This window comes from Silene latifolia, unplaced genomic scaffold, assembly GCF_048544455.1.
Source record: "Silene latifolia isolate original U9 population unplaced genomic scaffold, ASM4854445v1 scaffold_126, whole genome shotgun sequence".
NCBI classification, from domain to species: Eukaryota; Viridiplantae; Streptophyta; class Magnoliopsida; order Caryophyllales; family Caryophyllaceae; genus Silene; species Silene latifolia.
In genome coordinates, this window is record NW_027413130.1 from 164,466 (window position 1) to 176,373 (window position 11,908).

Consider the following 11,908-nt stretch of genomic DNA (forward strand, 5'->3'; position numbering starts at 1 on the left):
TTGGAATTCTCCTCCCCTTGCTAGGTGCCTCCACATCCCTCTCCCCTTGCTAGATGCCGTTACTTCCCCTTGTTCCCACACGGTTTCAGCGTTCCCACGGGTCTTGAGTCTCGATTGCGCATATCTCCTTTTCTTTAATTGAGCCCATCCATGTTTTATGCGTACTTGATTCAACTTGTCAACCCGTAATTTTATTAACCGTCGTATTTATTTTGGGTTTATTTGGACGGGATTTATTCGTGATTCCCGCTGAAATTTATTAGAATTTTTACCCCCCCCCCCCTTCTATACGCATCAACACTCTCCTTCTTCAAAAAGAATCGTCCCGATTCTTATGCCTTCAAGTGTCGAGAGGAGATGCTGCCGTGCGTTCATCCTTTGCTACCCAATGCCCGGATCAAATACCTGGGACATTTGCCGCTGGTTCCAAACACATATTTGCATTTCTTGAGATATTGTTGCGGTGCTAAACACAAAATTACCACAGCTCCGAATTATTTTCTGCCGATGATGGTCAGCCACCGAATCATGAACTCCATTGTCGCACAAATGATGCAAATAAGATGAATCCTTCATAGGTACGGCAATCCTTTTTGCTTGAAACTCAACCAAACAACGATGGGGCTGATCTTGAAACTCACAAGAATCATTTGCAATCATGATGGACTTAGCAAATAATTCAAGTCCATGGCTAGATTTGAACAAATTACACACCCCTTCTACATAAGCAACACAAACCTCCTCGTCTTCATATTTGTCAAATATTGGAGGTAAATCAAGATTTAGGGCGGAATAAACCTTCATCGAATCTTCTTCAGAAAAGCATGAATGCCATTCGACAACTCTCATATACTCCATTTTTTTTTTGGGTTTTTTTTTCTTTTTTTTTTTTTTTGTCTAGAACACTCTCTAGAGATGAGTGATCAAAACCGATTAACCCTTGAACGACCTGTTCAAGTTTAACCTTTGAACTCCAATATGGTTCCCACCTTCGTATCACATCCTGCATGACTCTTTGGAGTTGAGGCCAATGAAAATGTTCTTTGGGAATATCTACAGTTTTGTTTACCCCGAAATGTCCTCCAAGTCCACCTTCATGAGCTTCTCGAATAAGGAGTTTCCGAGTTGGAAGTTTTGGAACATAAAGACTATTACCTTTGAAGAAGAAACCATCTGGAATAATGAACTCATCATGAGTTCCGGACTTGTAAATCTCGAAGGCTTCTCCAAAGTCGGGATCATGCTCGTAGTAATCCTTCAATGCCTCAAATCCAAGTAATCGGACATCGAGCACGTTCAATAATGAGTACCGTCGTGAGAGAGCATCGGCCACCACATTACTCTTGAACCAAAATGGTCCAAGGGCTGTCCGTTTTTGTTCGAATCTGGACAGGAAATTGCAAGACATTTCGGTGAGTATAATTGCATAATTTTTAAGAGAAAATGCCTACAAATGATCCCCCTTTTATACAAGCAAAGAGCCAAAACAATTGAAATGCAACAACAATATTAGAAGCTCACAAACTACACGTCCCAAGCTGCTTGTTTAGGCCTACAATTGCTGCCAAGGCTGCCCCACTTTGGACTCTTATTATTTGTTTATTAGGTGTCCTTTTGTGCTAACAAAATGCCAAGGCAAAATTGAAGTACAACAACAATTCTTAGCAGCTCAAGAACACGCCTAAAGCTGCTGCCCATTGCTCTATTTTGTCTTGTTTTACAACATTTCAACTTTGTATTTTGTTTTGTTCCTCTTTTATTTGTAGCCTTTAGATTTACTTTTAGATGGATGGCTAGGATTTAGTTATTTCTCTTTTAATTCTAGCCCTAGGATGTGTTGTTAGATGAAGGGCTTAGATGAGTTGAGAGTCTCTATAAATAGAGCTCATATCCTATGTAATATTCAGATTTGAAATATATGAGAAATGAAAATGTGAGGTTTTTGAAAACCCCTTTGTTTAGTTCTTTGCTTAGTGCTTGAACAACCTCCTTTGCTTAGTGCTTGGAGATGACTCTTTCCATTTGCTTAGTGCTTTGGAAGAGTATTATCCTAGGCTTAAACATGCTTTGTGATCTTGTTTAAGTCATATCTTTCATTTTATATTTCAAATAAAACCTCCCAAAACAGCCCCTTAAAACCGAGACAATACTACTCCAAAACAGCCCATTTTCGAGTTAATTTTTGTAGTATGGTTGTACCGTTTTTAGTAGGGTTGAGCTGATTACGGACCACCCCACCGTTTCAGTGCAAAGTGGTATCAGAGCTTCGGCTCTTGCGTTTTCTTAAACCAAGACGATCTTGGGAAATGGTGGTCCTTGGTGTTCTAGGGTGTGACACCGCAAATCTGTGCGTGGCTTGATTTGTGGGTGTTGGCTTTGGTTCGAGCACTTGTGTGTTGCTCGGGTCGAGTTGGCTAACAAGAGGGTTCGGTCTTTGCTAAGTGCTTGACTAGAATGGGCTCTTGTTGTTTCCCTCTTTAACATCTATACTACATTTTTCTGAAATTGTATTTGTTTTTGAAATCGTCTTTTGTTCTACCACGTTCTTAACCGCGAAAGTTTGAGGACAAACTTTTCTCAACAAAGGGAGTTTGAAGCAAATATGGTAGGCCGACATTTTGTGTTAAAACAGCCAGCTTTCTCAAGAGAAATGAAGAGCACAATTGCAAGATTCCATGGACAAAATGACATCATATGGTCCCCTTTTTGTACAAGCAAAAGGCAAAAGTAATTGAAGAAGCAAAAACAACAAAATGGACAGCATTTTGTCACACCTAAACAGGCTGCCAAGCTTGTTTATTTGGACCCATTTGTTGTGCTTTTTTGTGTAAAATATATACTTGTACTTTTGTCCATTTATGCTTTCAATTGTAGCCTTTAGATTTACTTTTAGATGGATGGTTTGGATGTAATTTGAGTCTCTATTTAAAGAGCACCTATCCCTTGTAATAATTTCAGATTTGAAGTTTAAGAGAAATGAAAATGAGAGGTTTTGAAAACTCTTTGTTTAGTTCTTTGCTTAGTGCTAGAACAACCTCCTTTGCTTAGTGCTTGGAGATGACTCTTTCCATTTGCTTAGTGCTTTGGAAGAGTATTATCCTAGGCTTAAACATGCTTTGTGATCTTGTTTAAGTCATATCTTTCATTTTATGTTTCAAATATAACCTCCCAAAACAGCCCCTCAAAAACCGAGAGCAAACAAACTCCCAAAAACAGCCTGTATTGTGTCTCTTAAACAGTCCGTTGGGCTGTTAATTCTCGTTTTTATCCCTTGTTGTGTCGTTTAAACAGTCCTTCGGTCTGTTGTTTTCATGGTTATTTCAAGTTCTTGTAATGTTATTTTCTTGTTTTAAGTTGTTGAATGCAACGGTCCATTGCATTGTTGCATTCCGTGCGTTTTTAAACCTTATTCTAGCTTGCTTTTTGTTGGTGTTCTTGCTGCGTTTTTGGAACTGTTTTGGGCTGATTATGGACCACCTCACCGTTTTAGTGCAATTAGTCATTGTGATTCTTTGTGTGAATCATTTGTCCTAGTTCATTAGTCATTGTGACTCATCGTGTGAATCATTTGTCCTTGTTCATTAGTCCTTGTGACTCGTTGTGTGAACCATTTGTCCTTGTTTATTAGTCATTGTGACTCTGTGTGTGAATCATTTGTCCTAGTTCATTAGTCATTGTGACTCTTCGTGTGAATCATTTGTCCTTGTTTATTAGTCATTGTGACTCGTTGTGTGAATCATTTGTCCTTGTTCATTAGTCCTTGTGACTCGTTGTGTGAACCATTTGTCCTTGTTTATTAGTCATTGTGACTCTTTGTGTGAATCATTTGTCATAGTTCATTAGTCATTGTGACTCGTTGTGTGAATCATTTGTCCTTGTTCATTAGTCCTTGTGACTCGTTGTGTGAACCATTTGTCCTTGTTTATTAGTCATTGTGACTCTTTGTGTGAATCATTTGTCCTAGTTCATTAGTCATTGTGACTCATCGTGTGAATCATTTGTCCTTGTTCACTAGCCATTGTGACTCGTTGTGTGAATCATCTGTCCTTGTTCATTAGTTATTGTGACTCTTTGTGTGAATCATTTGTCCTAGTTAATTACACATTGTGACTCGTTGTGCGAACCATTTGTCTTTATTCATTAGTCATTATGACTCGTTGTGTGAATCATTTGTCCTTGTTCATTAGTCCTTGTGACTCGTTGATGCAGGAGCAATGTGCAAAACGAAGTATTGGAAAGGATTCTGTCGAAATGAAAATTATTGAACACTCGACAGGACTGTTCAGAAAGCTCAAGTATGATTCAGACAAGTTCACGTGTTTACTTGGCATCCAAGGTAGTGATGTCGAGAGTTCTTACCAAAAGGAGTCATATCCTAGTTTAATTATATTAGGTAATAAGTATTTTGTGTTCAAATAGGATTATCTTAGTTTCCTAAATCGTGTGGAATTAGTTTAGCTTATTTAATTTCGAATAAGATTAGGAAAGGTTAGCTTATATCCTAGTTCTAGTCAAGTTAGAAAACTTGTTATTTCCTAATCCTAGTTTAATTAGAGTACTTTAAATCTGGTTGTATTTTAATTATTATTAGTTTAATAACTTTCCTAGTTAGTTTAGGAAAGGAGTATAAGCTAAGGAATTAGATCTCGAGTCAGATTTGTGACATCGAGTAGGATTAGGAAAGATAGCTTATTAGTCAAGCTAAGTAGGAGTATAAATAAGGCCTCTTGTAACCCTATTTTTCAGATTATGAGATTAATGAAAAAACGTTCCCTGTGTGAGAACAATCGAGTTTTTAAGCTTGCGAGCTTTGGCTTTCTGATCTTCTTTGCGAGGTTGATCATTTGAGTGTTTCGAGTTCGTACCTTGCGAGGCGGAGAGCGAGATTCACCATACTATCCCGGTTACTTTGTTACTTTTCACGTTTTACAACAATTTGTTAAATTCATTGCGTTAATCCTAAAATACTTAGACGAACAGACAAACAAACTGTCAGATTTACACGTTTTTGATCCTGAACAGACAGTCGATCTGTTCAATCCAATTCGTCCAAGTAATTTTACATCAAATTGGTATCAGAGCTTCGGCTCTTGATTTCCTTAAATCCAAGACGTTCCTAGAGTTTAAAATCGTTCGTTCATAGTGCTGCCATGTCTAGAAGGCGATGTAAAGATTTTGAAGCATTGGAGTACGAATTCCTATTGAAGGAATTAGAAAGAGGGCTTGATCGTTTTTCTGCAAAGTTGGATAATTTTGAAAGAACACTTATTCGATCTTATGAAACAAAGAAAGAAGAAGTAAAGATCGAGTCTTTTGAAGTTGTTCACGACAATGAAGAAGAAAAGGAGCAGCCCGTGAAGAATGTCAAAGAAACGGAAGAGAGTAAAATCTTTTCTTGGGAAAGTCGAATAGAAGGTGATTCTTCCTTTAATCTTGATCTACCACCTGTCTTTGATGATTTTGAAGATGATCAACAAGAAAAAGTGGTTCGCAATTTACATCTCCAAACTAGTCCGATCAAGGAAGAAGATATTGAGTTTGTTAATATTCACAAGGAAGAAGAAGAGCATGACGAAAACAAGCTTCAAGAAGAGCAAGACGTTCACGAAGAAGTGACAATAAAGCATGCACAGAACAGTAAAGGTGACTGTCAGATTGTGGAGATGCCTTATCTCGCCCAAACAGACAGTTCAAAAGACTGTTCGAATAAGGATGTTCATCAAGAAGGAGAGAAGCATGTAGAGAACAAGGTGGAAGAGGGCTTCGTTGATGACCTGCTTGTGCGTGATCAAGAAGTGCTACCGAATCTGTCCAAGACGGAAACAAACAAAGCTAAACTGGTATTCGGTAAGGTAATGCTGCATGTTGGTAATTGTTCTGATTTTCTGTTTAACAAAAAGTATCAATCACCACTCGAAGTATCAATAGACAAGAAACTCTACGGTGGGGGTTGTCAATACCGTTTGTTGTTGAATTTGGTTCATGTGGGAGCTGCTCACGGTGGTTTTACTAGCACCTATTTCGAATTTTCTGGTTTTGTTCAAGGAGGGAGGTGGGGTGGAAGGCACAAGCAAAGATTGTTTAAAATCTACAAAAGAAGAAGACACAAAACACGATGGTTCAAGGGGACTAGGTTTAAGAACAAAAGAAAGAGTCATATAAGCTGCATAAGAATCACTACTATCATGATTAAGATGGGATGGTTCATATTTGATCCGGGAGGCCGATGGTCCAAGAATCGGGTCGATTCTTTTTTGAAGAAAGGGAGAATGATGCAGGAGCAATGTGCAAAACGAAGTATTGGAAAGGATTCTGTCGAAATGAAAATTATTGAACACTCGACAGGACTGTTCAGAAAGCTCAAGTATGATTCAGACAAGTTCACGTGTTTACTTGGCATCCAAGGTAGTGATGTCGAGAGTTCTTACCAAAAGGAGTCATATCCTAGTTTAATTATATTAGGTAATAAGTATTTTGTGTTCAAATAGGATTATCTTAGTTTCCTAAATCGTGTGGAATTAGTTTAGCTTATTTAATTTCGAATAAGATTAGGAAAGGTTAGCTTATATCCTAGTTCTAGTCAAGTTAGAAAACTTGTTATTTCCTAATCCTAGTTTAATTAGAGTACTTTAAATCTGGTTGTATTTTAATTATTATTAGTTTAATAACTTTCCTAGTTAGTTTAGGAAAGGAGTATAAGCTAAGGAATTAGATCTCGAGTCAGATTTGTGACATCGAGTAGGATTAGGAAAGATAGCTTATTAGTCAAGCTAAGTAGGAGTATAAATAAGGCCTCTTGTAACCCTATTTTTCAGATTATGAGATTAATGAAAAAACGTTCCCTGTGTGAGAACAATCGAGTTTTTAAGCTTGCGAGCTTTGGCTTTCTGATCTTCTTTGCGAGGTTGATCATTTGAGTGTTTCGAGTTCGTACCTTGCGAGGCGGAGAGCGAGATTCACCATACTATCCCGGTTACTTTGTTACTTTTCACGTTTTACAACAATTTCAGTTAAATTCCGCTGCGTTAATCCTAAAATACTTAGACGAACAGACAAACAAACTGTCAGATTTACACGTTTTTGATCCTGAACAGACAGTCGATCTGTTCAATCCAATTCGTCCAAGTAATTTTACATCACTCGTTGTGTGAACCATTTGTCATTGTTCATTAGTTATTATGACTCTTTGTGTGAATCATTTGTCCTAGTTAACTACCCATTGTGACTCGTTGTGTAAATCATTTGTCCTTGGTCATTAGTCATTGTGACTCTTTGTGTGAATCATTTGTCCTAGTACATTAGTCATTCTGACTCGTTGTGTGAATCATTTGTCCTTGTTCATTTGTCCTTGTGACTCGTTGTGTGAACCCTTTGTCCTTGTTTTATAGTCATTGTGACTCGTTGTGTGAATCATTTGTCCTTGTTCATTAGTCCTTGTGACTCGTTGCGTGAACCATTTGTCCTTATTTATTAGTCATTGAGACTCTTTGTGTGAATCATTTGTCCTAGTTCATTAGTCATTGTGACTCGTCGTGTGAATCATTTGTCCTAGTTCATTAGTCATTGTGACTCGTTGTGTGAATCATTTGTCCTTGTTCATTAGTCATTGTGACTCGTTGTTTGAACCATTTGTCCTTGTTTATTAGTCGTTGTGACTCTTTGTGTGAATCATTTGTCCTAGTTCATTAGCCATTGTGACTCGTCGTGTGAATAATTTGTCCTTGTTCATTAGCCATTGTGACTCGTTGTGTGAATCATTTGTCCTTGTTCATTAGTTATTGTGACTCTTTGTGTGAATCATTTGTCCTTGTTAATTACACATTGTGACTCGTTGTGAATCATTTGTCCTTTTTCATTTGTTATTATGACTCGTTTTATGAATCATTTGTCGTAGTTAATTAGTCATTGTGACTCGTTGTGTAAATCATTTGTCCATGTTCATTAGTCCTAGTGACTCGTTGTGTGAATCATTTGTCCTAGTTCATTAGTTATTGTGACTCTTTGTGTGAATCAGTTGTCCTAGTTCATTCGTTATTGTGACTCTTTGTGTCAATCATTTGTCCTAGTTAATTACCCATTGTAACTCATTGTGTGAATCATTTGTCCTTGTTCACTAGTCATTGTGACACGTTGTGTGAACCATTTGTCCTAGTTCATTAGTCATTGTGACTCTTCGTGTGAATCATTTGTCCTTGTTCATTAGTCCTTGTGATTCGTTGTGTGAACCATTTGTCCTTGTTTATTAGTCATTGTGACTCGTTGTGTGAATAATTTGTCCTTATTCATTAGTCCTTGTGACTCGTTGTGTGAACCATTTGTCCTTGTTTATTAGTCATTGTGACTCCTTGTGTGAATCATTTGTCCTTGTTCATTAGTCTTTGTGACTCATTGTGTGAACCATTTGTCCTTATTTATTAGTCATTGTCACTCTTTGTGTGAATCATTTGTCCTAGTTCATTAGTCATTGTGACTCGTCGTGTGAATCATTTGTCCTTGTTCATTAGTCCTTGTGACTCATTGTGTGAACCATTTGTCCTTGTTTATTAGTTATTGTGACTCGTTGTGTGAATCATTTGTCCTTGTTCATTAGTCCTTGTGACTCGTTGTGTGAACCATTTGTCCTTGTTTATTAGTTATTGTGACTCTTTGTGTGAATCATTTGTCCTAGTTCATTAGTCATTGTGACTCATCGTGTGAATCATTTGTCCTTGTTCACTAGCCATTGTGACTCGTTGTGTGAATCATCTGTCCTTGTTCATTAGTTATTGTGACTCTTTGTGTGAATCATTTGTCCTAGTTAATTACACATTGTGACTCGTTGTGCGAACCATTTGTCTTTATTCATTAGTCATTATGACTCGTTGTGTGAATCATTTGTCCTTGTTCATTAGTCCTTGTGACTCGTTGTGTGAACCATTTGTCATTGTTCATTAGTTATTATGACTCTTTGTGTGAATCATTTGTCCTAGTTAACTACCCATTGTGACTCGTTGTGTAAATCATTTGTCCTTGGTCATTAGTCATTGTGACTCTTTGTGTGAATCATTTGTCCTAGTACATTAGTCATTCTGACTCGTTGTGTGAATCATTTGTCCTTGTTCATTTGTCCTTGTGACTCGTTGTGTGAACCCTTTGTCCTTGTTTTATAGTCATTGTGACTCGTTGTGTGAATCATTTGTCCTTGTTCATTAGTCCTTGTGACTCGTTGCGTGAACCATTTGCCCTTGTTTATTAGTCATTGTGACTCTTTGTGTGAATCATTTGTCCTAGTTCATTAGTCATTGTGACTCGTCGTGTGAATCATTTGTCCTAGTTCATTAGTCATTGTGACTCGTCGTGTGAATCATTTGTCCTTGTTCATTAGTCATTGTGACTCGTTATTTGAACCATTTGTCCTTGTTTATTAGTCGTTGTGACTCTTTGTGTGAATCATTTGTCCTAGTTCATTAGCCATTGTGACTCGTCGTGTGAATCATTTGTCCTTGTTCATTAGCCATTGTGACTCGTTGTGTGAATCATTTGTCCTTGTTCATTAGTTATTGTGACTCTTTGTGTGAATCATTTGTCCTAGTTAATTACACATTGTGACTCGTTGTGAATCATTTGTCCTTTTTCATTAGTTATTATGACTCATTTTATGAATCATTTGTCGTAGTTAATTAGTCATTGTGACTCGTTTTGTAAATCATTTGTCCATGTTCATTAGTCCTAGTGACTCGTTGTGTGAATCATTTGTCCTAGTTCATTAATTATTGTGACTCTTTGTGTGAATCAGTTGTCCTAGTTCATTCGTTATTGTGACTCTTTGTGTCAATCATTTGTCCTAGTTAATTACCCATTGTAACTCATTGTGTGAATCATTTGTCCTTGTTCACAAGTCATTGTGACACGTTGTGTGAACCATTTGTCCTAGTTCATTAGTCATTGTGACTCTTCGTGTGAATCATTTGTCCTTGTTCATTAGTCCTTGTGATTCGTTGTGTGAACCATTTGTCCTTGTTTATTAGTCATTGTGACTCGTTGTGTGAATAATTTGTCCTTATTCATTAGTCCTTGTGACTCGTTGTGTGAACCATTTGTCCTTGTTTATTAGTCATTGTGACTCCTTGTGTGAATCATTTGTCCTTGTTCATTAGTCTTTGTAACTCATTGTGTGAACCATTTGTCCTTATTTATTAGTCATTGTCACTCTTTGTGTGAATCATTTGTCCTAGTTCATTAGTCATTGTGACTCGTCGTGTGAATCATTTGTCCTTGTTCATTAGTCCTTGTGACTCATTGTGTGAACCATTTGTCCTTGTTTATTAGTCATTGTGACTCGTTGTGTGAATCATTTGTCCTTGTTCATTAGTCCTTGTGACTCGTTGTGTGAACCATTTGTCCTTGTTTATTAGTTATTGTGACTCTTTGTGTGAATCATTTGTCCTAGTTCATTAGTCATTGTGACTCATCGTGTGAATCATTTGTCCTTGTTCACTAGCCATTGTGACTCGTTGTGTGAATCATTGTCCTTGTTCATTAGTTATTGTGACTCTTTGTGTGAATCATTTGTCCTAGTTAATTACACATTGTGACTCGTTGTGTGAACCATTTGTCTTTATTCATTAGTCATTATGACTCGTTGTGTGAATCATTTGTCCTTGTTCATTAGTCCTTGTGACTCGTTGTGTGAACCATTTGTCATTGTTCATTAGTTATTATGACTCTTTGTGTGAATCATTTGTCCTAGTTAACTACCCATTGTGACTCGTTGTGTAAATCATTTGTCCTTGGTCATTAGTCATTGTGACTCTTTGTGTGAATCATTTGTCCTAGTACATTAGTCATTCTGACTCGTTGTGTGAATCATTTGTCCTTGTTCATTTGTCCTTGTGACTCGTTGTGTGAACCCTTTGTCCTTGTTTTATAGTCATTGTGACTCGTTGTGTGAATCATTTGTCCTTGTTCATTAGTCCTTGTGACTCGTTGCGTGAACCATTTGCCCTTGTTTATTAGTCATTGTGACTCTTTGTGTGAATCATTTGTCCTAGTTCATTAGTCATTGTGACTCGTCGTGTGAATCATTTGTCCTAGTTCATTAGTCATTGTGACTCGTCGTGTGAATCATTTGTCCTTGTTCATTAGTCATTGTGACTCGTTATTTGAACCATTTGTCCTTGTTTATTAGTCGTTGTGACTCTTTGTGTGAATCATTTGTCCTAGTTCATTAGCCATTGTGACTCGTCGTGTGAATCATTTGTCCTTGTTCATTAGCCATTGTGACTCGTTGTGTGAATCATTTGTCCTTGTTCATTAGTTATTGTGACTCTTTGTGTGAATCATTTGTCCTAGTTAATTACACATTGTGACTCGTTGTGAATCATTTGTCCTTTTTCATTAGTTATTATGACTCATTTTATGAATCATTTGTCGTAGTTAATTAGTCATTGTGACTCGTTTTGTAAATCATTTGTCCATGTTCATTAGTCCTAGTGACTCGTTGTGTGAATCATTTGTCCTAGTTCATTAATTATTGTGACTCTTTGTGTGAATCAGTTGTCCTAGTTCATTCGTTATTGTGACTCTTTGTGTCAATCATTTGTCCTAGTTAATTACCCATTGTAACTCATTGTGTGAATCATTTGTCCTTGTTCACAAGTCATTGTGACACGTTGTGTGAACCATTTGTCCTAGTTCATTAGTCATTGTGACTCTTCGTGTGAATCATTTGTCCTTGTTCATTAGTCCTTGTGATTCGTTGTGTGAACCATTTGTCCTTGTTTATTAGTCATTGTGACTCGTTGTGTGAATAATTTGTCCTTATTCTTTAGTCCTTGTGACTCGTTGTGTGAACCATTTGTCCTTGTTTATTAGTCATTGTGACTCCTTGTGTGAATCATTTGTCCTTGTTCATTAGTCTTTGTGACTC